This window comes from Lissotriton helveticus, chromosome 8 (assembly GCF_964261635.1).
Source record: "Lissotriton helveticus chromosome 8, aLisHel1.1, whole genome shotgun sequence".
In the NCBI taxonomy this organism is placed as follows: domain Eukaryota; kingdom Metazoa; phylum Chordata; class Amphibia; order Caudata; family Salamandridae; genus Lissotriton; species Lissotriton helveticus.
The window spans coordinates 996,294,639-996,302,230 of record NC_136069.1 but is presented as its reverse complement, the minus strand read 5'-3'; the positions used below and the strand labels follow the sequence as shown (position 1 = coordinate 996,302,230).

The window sequence follows — 7,592 nt, the reverse complement described above, 5'->3', positions numbered from 1 at the left end:
TGAGTGAGAGAGTCAGTGAGTGAGAGAGTCAGTGAGTGAGAGTCAGTGAGAGAGTCAGTGAGCGAGAGTCAGTGAGCGAGTGTCAGTGAGTGAGTGTCAGTGAGTGAGTGTCAGTGAGTGAGTCAGTGAGAGACCGAGTCAGTCAGTGAGAGAGAGCGAGTCAGTCAGTGAGAGAGAGCGAGTCAGTCAGTGAGAGAGAGACAGTCCGTGAGAGAGAGCGAGTCAGTCAGTGAGAGAGAGCGAGTCAGTCAGTGAGAGAGAGCGAGTCAGTCAGTGAGAGAGAGCGAGTCAGTCAGTGAGAGAGAGCGAGTCAGTGAGAGAGAGCGAGTCAGTCAGTGAGAGAGAGAGAGCGAGTCAGTCAGTGAGAGAGAGAGAGCCAGTCAGAGAGAGAGAGCCAGTCAGAGAGAGAGAGAGAGAGCGAGTCAGTCAGTGAGAGAGCGAGCGAGCGAGCCAGTCAGTAAAAGAGAGCGAGTCAGTCAGTGAGAGAGCGAGCGAGTTAGTCAGTGAGAGAGTCAGTCAGTGAGAGAGAGCGAGTCAGTCAGTGAGAGAGAGCGAGTCAGTCAGTGAGAGAGAGTGAGTCAGTCAGTGAGAGAGAGCGAGTCAGTCAGTGAGAGAGAGCGAGTCAGTCAGTGAGAGAGAGCGAGTCAGTCAGTGAGAGAGAGCGAGTCAGTCAGTGAGAGAGAGCGAGTCAGTCAGTGAGAGCGAGTCAGTCAGTGAGAGCGAGTCAGTCAGTGAGAGCGAGTCAGTCAGTGAGAGCGAGTCAGTCAGTGAGAGCGAGTCAGTCAGTGAGAGCGAGTCAGTCAGTGAGAGCGAGTCAGTCAGTGAGAGCGAGTCAGTCAGTCAGTGAGAGCGAGTCAGTCAGTGAGTCAGTGAGTGTGAGTCAGTCAGTGAGTCAGTGAGAGTGAGTCAGTCAGTCAGTGAGAGTGAGTCAGTCAGTCAGTGAGAGTGAGTCAGTCAGTGAGAGTGAGTCAGTCAGTGAGAGTGAGTCAGTCAGTGAGAGTGAGTCAGTCAGTGAGAGTGAGTCAGTCAGTGAGAGTGAGTCAGTCAGTGAGAGTGAGTCAGTCAGTGAGAGTGAGTCAGTCAGTGAGAGTGAGTCAGTCAGTGAGAGTGAGTCAGTCAGTCAGAGTGAGTCAGTCAGTGAGAGTGAGTCAGTCAGTCAGTCAGAGTGAGTCAGTCAGTCAGAGTGAGTCAGTCAGTCAGTCAGTCAGAGTGAGTCAGTCAGTCAGAGTGAGTCAGTCAGTCAGAGTGAGTCAGTCAGTCAGTGAGAGTCAGTCAGTCAGTGAGAGTGAGTCAGTCAGTCAGTGAGAGTCAGTCAGTCAGTGAGAGTGAGTCAGTCAGTGAGTCAGTCAGTCAGTCAGTCAGTCAGTGAGTCAGTCAGTCAGTGAGAGTGAGTCAGTCAGTCAGTGAGAGTGAGTCAGTCAGTCAGTGAGAGTGAGTCAGTCAGTGAGAGTGAGTCAGTCAGTGAGTCAGTGAGTCAGTCAGTCAGTGAGTCAGTCAGTCAGTCAGTGAGAGTGAGTCAGTCAGTCAGTCAGAGAGTGAGTCAGTCAGTCAGAGTGAGTCAGTCAGTCAGTGAGAGTGAGTCAGTCAGTCAGAGTGAGTCAGTCAGTCAGTCAGTGAGAGTGAGTCAGTCAGTGAGAGTGAGTCAGTCAGTCAGAGTGAGTCAGTCAGTCAGAGTGAGTCAGTCAGTCAGTCAGAGTGAGTCAGTCAGTCAGTCAGAGTGAGTCAGTCAGTCAGTCAGAGTGAGTCAGTCAGTCAGAGTGAGTCAGTCAGTCAGTCAGTGAGAGTGAGTCAGTCAGTTAGAGTGAGTCAGTCAGTCAGTGAGAGTGAGTCAGTCAGTGAGAGTGAGTCAGTCAGTCAGTGAGAGTGAGTCAGTCAGTCAGTGAGAGTGAGTCAGTCAGTCAGTGAGAGTGAGTCAGTCAGTCAGTGAGAGTGAGTCAGTCAGTCAGTGAGAGTGAGTCAGTCAGTCAGTGAGAGTGAGTCAGTCAGTGAGAGAGAGTCAGTGAGAGAGAGTGAGTCAGTCAGCTTATGTTTTGTACTGGAAGGGTCCTCGTTCAGTACAAAAAATACTATGCCTAGAAAACAGTGAAAACTTTACCCATTTTGGAGGAGTGTTGTACCAAATACCAATTTGCTTTGGTTTGTAAATACTGAAAAGATTTTGAATCAAGTCTGCATTAGAAAACTCAAGCACACCAAAAGCAAAACATCCATAAATCTGGTCCCAACTATCAGATCAATATTCTCCTGCTCTGGAAAGATACTTTTTAAACTATCGCGAGATGCGGGCACTGTATGAAATAAATCTCAGAAACATTCTTTTTGGCTAGCTTTGTGCTATAGAAATACCATATGTACACAAAAGTAGTGGCCTGCAACAATGTTATGCTTTGCATTCAGATGAGCTTAACAACTTGTGCAGCTACTCCCATGCTCCCGACTCACTGGGACTTGCCTTACTTTGAGCTACAGAGAATTACCTAGAGCTGTATAACTTGATGACCAGTAACAAAAGACTGAAATAAATCATGGTTAAATGAAAAAGCATCAAAGGGGATGTGTCCACGTGTAATTTTATTGATCTACAACACGTTTGGTTCCATAGGAGCCAGGATACCGAACAATAGAACAAAAAAAGTCTAGGACACTGTTCTAGAGGGGAAAAAAGTGCCAGAATACTACAAGAAGAACAAAAGGCTGAATGAAAGCCAGCAACTTCGTTATTTGTTTCTAGATTCAGAGTTTTCTTTAGTCCTCTTCCGGCATTGCATACTTTATAGCCAGCTTCCTTCTCATAGTTATGTTGTCCCGTGTTGGCCAGCCGCCATCCCTGCACATAGACTTCATAAGTTCTGGGAAAAAAGAAATTAACATAAATCAGTATCATGTTACCACCACTTTCTTAGGTTTTTAATAGGTTTGGGCTGCCCCGTCCAAGTGAAGAAACTGCCGTTCACCAGACGTTGTCCCACTTCCTATGCAAACAGAAAGAAATCAATACCAGATTTAACTTACAAAACCATCATGGAGGCAGCCATGTTGAGCCTGCACTCTACTTACAATATTCTTATTTGCAAAACAGTCTTAGAAATTACCATACTGACCAGAAATCCAAAAAGGAGCTTACGGCCAAGTGCTTGGAAAAGGGCAACTGATCCAATTATTGGGAGAGCTGGTCAGGTCTAAATAAAAGCTTTGAGCACCCATTCATCCGGTTTGAGCTTCTCACCTGGACCTACACATTCTGAAATTAAACCCCAACTCAAGGCTTTGCGCCAGATTTGCATGCCATTTGTAGCGCAAACTCTCAATGAGTTACAACCCCACCCTTTTGCTCTTTTGCAGACGTCTGTTAGTTAGGTGTGAAGGAGTCCTTGTACAATAATATGATCCAGGACCACATATGCAAATATATATTTTAACACTGTATTTATATTCAAGTATTTTCATAGTTCTAGATCAATCAGAGTGGAAATTGTGCCAGTAGTGCTGGGTGTTGATCTGCTTGGGCAACAGACTCCCCCAATACCAGTTGACAAGTGCAAACAGAGTCATGAGGCCACGCTTAGTAATAGCAAAGCAAGGCAAGTTTGCCCCACGACACTGATCACCGCCATGTGGAATGGGGCACTGACCACATAACTTGATGAACTCATGATTATAAGGTACAGGGCACAACTCTGTGTTCCAGACCATGGAAAATGGATACACTGCCAGGTCGCAATTTGCTGCTACTTTTTTCAGTTTGTAAGTTGCTAAGTCTTATTGGCTGAGACAAACTTGGAAAAACTAAATGTTGACTATATATAAGCACATGGACATACTTTAATATTTCTGCCAACGTAGCATGTGAAAGGTAATATTATCGCTACGAGGGTTCTAACATTTTTGTTAGACTGATCCTCAATGCATAGCCACCGTTACAGTGGCTTTTACATGACCAAGGGATGGTGCAGGTCAGAAATAAACGTCTTAGACATCTAGAGACAGGAGAGAGATACCATGTGCGTTCTTTTCCAGCTTGGGCAAGTGACAAGTTTGGCATTTAACAGTTGACTGATTCAATGTTGGCCCTTTACAGGTGCATGACTATAGCACCAAGGCCCTTTACCACTCATTCTAAGAAATATGCCTCTGGACATACTATCAGGGTAGAGTGATAGCTTTCCAGGATACCAGTGATCTATCTGTTCCATAACTTACCTTACTTCAACTATTAAAGCATTTCAAATTTGTTGAACAAGGATCCACGCTACATCCTCTTTTCAGCATCTAAAAGTGGTAATTCTGAAGATTGCCATAATCCATTACAGAAAACCTGGTTCACAAAAAACAAGGCCCTAAACACACACCATTAGTGGCATTAGATAGAACAAGGCTCAGGCACAGAGCTCCATACTCAGACTCAAGGACAGCAGGGTAGGGGCATTGTCAGTCGCACCCTCTCCTTTTGCAGACAGGGTGCAGGGTGGAGTGAAGTGTGAATAAATTGAGAAGTCCGGGACAAGAATGTGCTTTGCATAAGTCACAGCTCTGCCTAGCATTTCCCGCACTCCCTTTGTGTTGTTGACTTACTTGTTTGGGTCCTGTTGTCCTGCAGTTAGGAATTTGTGGATCCTTGATTGGACATCCCCGACATGTTCCAGCTCTGACACGCGGGTCTTCCTCTCCCAGGTCGTTGATATCTTCTTCCGGGTTCCTTCGCCTCTGCGTTCCCTCGCCAGAGGTACATGCTTGTGTAGCTGTTTCTTCGCACCTGAGTTTATTCGGCCTCTCGTCCGGTACAGAATACAATGAGAGAAGAAAGATATATTTAACCAAAGAATCCTCATCTATCTGGTATATGGTAGGATGATGGTATACATATTTAGAAGGACATAGGTACTTATCTGATCCAAGGAGAGTGGAGAAATGGTTATTCTTTTGTTTCTCCTTTTTAACACATGCTGGCTCTAAAGAGAAAATAGATATGTTTGTTTCCTGATTTCTTAAGGAGACCCTATATTCTTATCTGACCCAGCACTTTTTGTGTAGCTTTTTCATATTACATCCTATCTAGCAAAATATGTTTTTTATTTTTTCCTAGTATTAACTAGGATGTATATTTTTTGGTTAAAATGGAGTGCTACAGTGGCATTTGTTAAGGTTATTCCCCCTCATTGTTTGCAATTATATATATATATATATATATATATATATATACACACACACATACATATAACTTTCTTTTACCATAATGTTTAATAATTAGTATTTTTTCTATTCTTAGACACCTCATTACTAATTGGTTTTCTGCTTTTCTATACCTTCATTTGAATTGGAAGAGGGATGATCACTAGGTACGTTAACACTAAATAGCATTTCATGCCCTTTTAAGACACAATCTCCAGACATGTGTAATTAAGATAACTTACTGTGTGTTTATTTACATAGGAGGTGTATGCAATCAACCCCATGCAGACATTGTGCAAGACGTGTCATTGTGATTCATCTCCTTTTCCCTTTCCTTGTTGTTTTCCCCTCTTCCCTACCTTGACCTGTGTTGGGCTGATCTTGGTGGGTGAGGGAAGTTGGGATCCAGCATCAGGTCTTCCATCTCGCTACTGCGGAAACATAAGGTGAGACTCAGAGCTACAAGCACCTGCCCATTGATGTAGATAAAAGACATGATATCCAGCTTATTGTGCCAGGCCACAAACAGTAAATGAAATTTAGGAAGGGACGCAAGCAGCCAGTTTATCGTCTCTCAGCTGAAAAGTTGAGCTAAGCGCACTTGCAGTTTTCTTGATTTAAATCACTAAAACAGGAACAATAGTTTCGAACATCTGGATACACGAACTATAGCAAAGAATGATCCCTGGGTTTGTTTAATCGTTGGGCAGAGATCCACCAGCAGAGGGGTCATTCTTGATCACCAATTAGCAAGATCCTAAGGGCCTTCATGTTGCAGCCCTGGCATCTGTAATTGGGACATACACCCATGATATTCAAAGCATTGCCTACTTTCTGTGTGCAAAGACTCAATCAGTGCTGAGTTAGCGTCTGCTTTAGCCTTGCGTTACTAGGGTGCAGCAGTTCAAGAGCCTCTGCACAAGTGTCTGCTTCGGTCTCACGGTTCTAGGGCAAGTCCAACACTTAGACACGCTGTTATGGCGATGGCACAGACAAGATATCTACTGGCAGTTTAAAGGGCAAAATGTAGGTTAGAATAAAAGGAAACTCACCACATCTCGCAAGAGCAATGATGGTATAATAACACAAAACACCCCATGGGTGAACTCCTAATGTGGAGAACAACAGAGCCAAACACAAGTAGAATGGCTTTTTACATGAGGAAGTGTTTTTGGTGGTGTAAAACAGTGTGTGCTGCCTGGTTTTTGATCTTCACCCTTGGGACAATCTGTGTTATTATTTATCCTAAGCATGTGGCCTTCCTTATTTTCCATGAAAAAGATGATGGCATTCGCATTTTAATTTGTGTTCCCTGGGCTACTGCAGTGGAGGTGTTCTCAGTTGTGCAGCGAAACGGGGCATTTGCGATACAGTCCCATATAGGTTTCCAGAATTAAAAGGATGTCTGAAAGGTAGAGGGAAAGCGCACCTACAAAGCCACAATCTACAATATTATCATAGACTGGTGAACAGTGGTCACATTATAGATTACACTCGAGCAGCGCTTGGTAACATTAATATGAGCAATGGTAGAATGGAGAAATAAGAAACTTCTACACTTGGTATGTCAAGAAGGAAGAGACTGATCCTAGCACACTGGCGACAACTACTCAACATTTTAATGTTATCCTCAGGAGAGGACTGTGTGACGGTTCACAGGTTTAGGATTGTACAGTCACATAATAAAACTTGCATCAGTCGGCCAACCCGATGCGAAGTTTGAATGTTTGAGAGGCTATGCAGCATGTTCCTCTCTTCAACTGTAGCTCAATATTGGGAGTATTGTATAAATGCAAATTATTTTCTAGGAAATGAGAACCGGTTACAGCCCTGGAGGTTGGAAAATTTCGTGTACATCTACAACAAGAGGGAGTCAGGCAGCACATGCTTCGAGTGAATCCAGAGTACCTAGTGCCCATGGAGTGACGAAAAATACCTTTAGTTAATTTCCAGAAATAGACAACAAAACAGCACCTACTGTTTACAACCATTTTATGCAGGTTTCCCTCCATGCTAGCCATTCAAAACTGCACCATTCCATAGACTGCCATGAACTCCAAGCATGCATTCAGTGAATTTATCAACTGTGATCAGACAGAAGACAACACACATGTATCGGTTTACTCTTCTCCTATACAGAAAGTACAATAGAAAACACCTGCAAAGGATAGATATTACAGAAAGACTATAGATTACTCAGCAAACCATGCGACATTTAATAATCCTACAATTTACTCCACAATCTAGCACTAACGCGGATGGCCACTCCCCTGTGCTGACTTCGGACTCCTAGGTGCCAGACCCTTTTTCCACCAGCTCCACGCAGAGAAGCCCCTCCATCGAAGACGGGGGGGGGAGGGTCTGCACAACACGCCGAAGGGGATGTGGGGGAGCTCAAGATACAGCACACCATCCGGTTGCTG

General features: G+C 44.3%; 1 long non-coding RNA gene across 1 annotated transcript; it reads right to left on the bottom strand.

The window, feature by feature from the left end:
* Positions 1–2,566: 2,566 nt before the first annotated feature.
* On the bottom strand, positions 2,567–6,941 carry LOC144771849 (uncharacterized). Its single transcript, XR_013599514.1, has 3 exons — positions 5,529–6,941; positions 4,573–4,949; positions 2,567–2,849 (listed from the first exon to the last, which is right to left on the bottom strand). It is a non-coding gene; the product is annotated as an uncharacterized LOC144771849 (long non-coding RNA).
* Between the last annotated feature and the right edge of the window lie 651 nt (positions 6,942–7,592).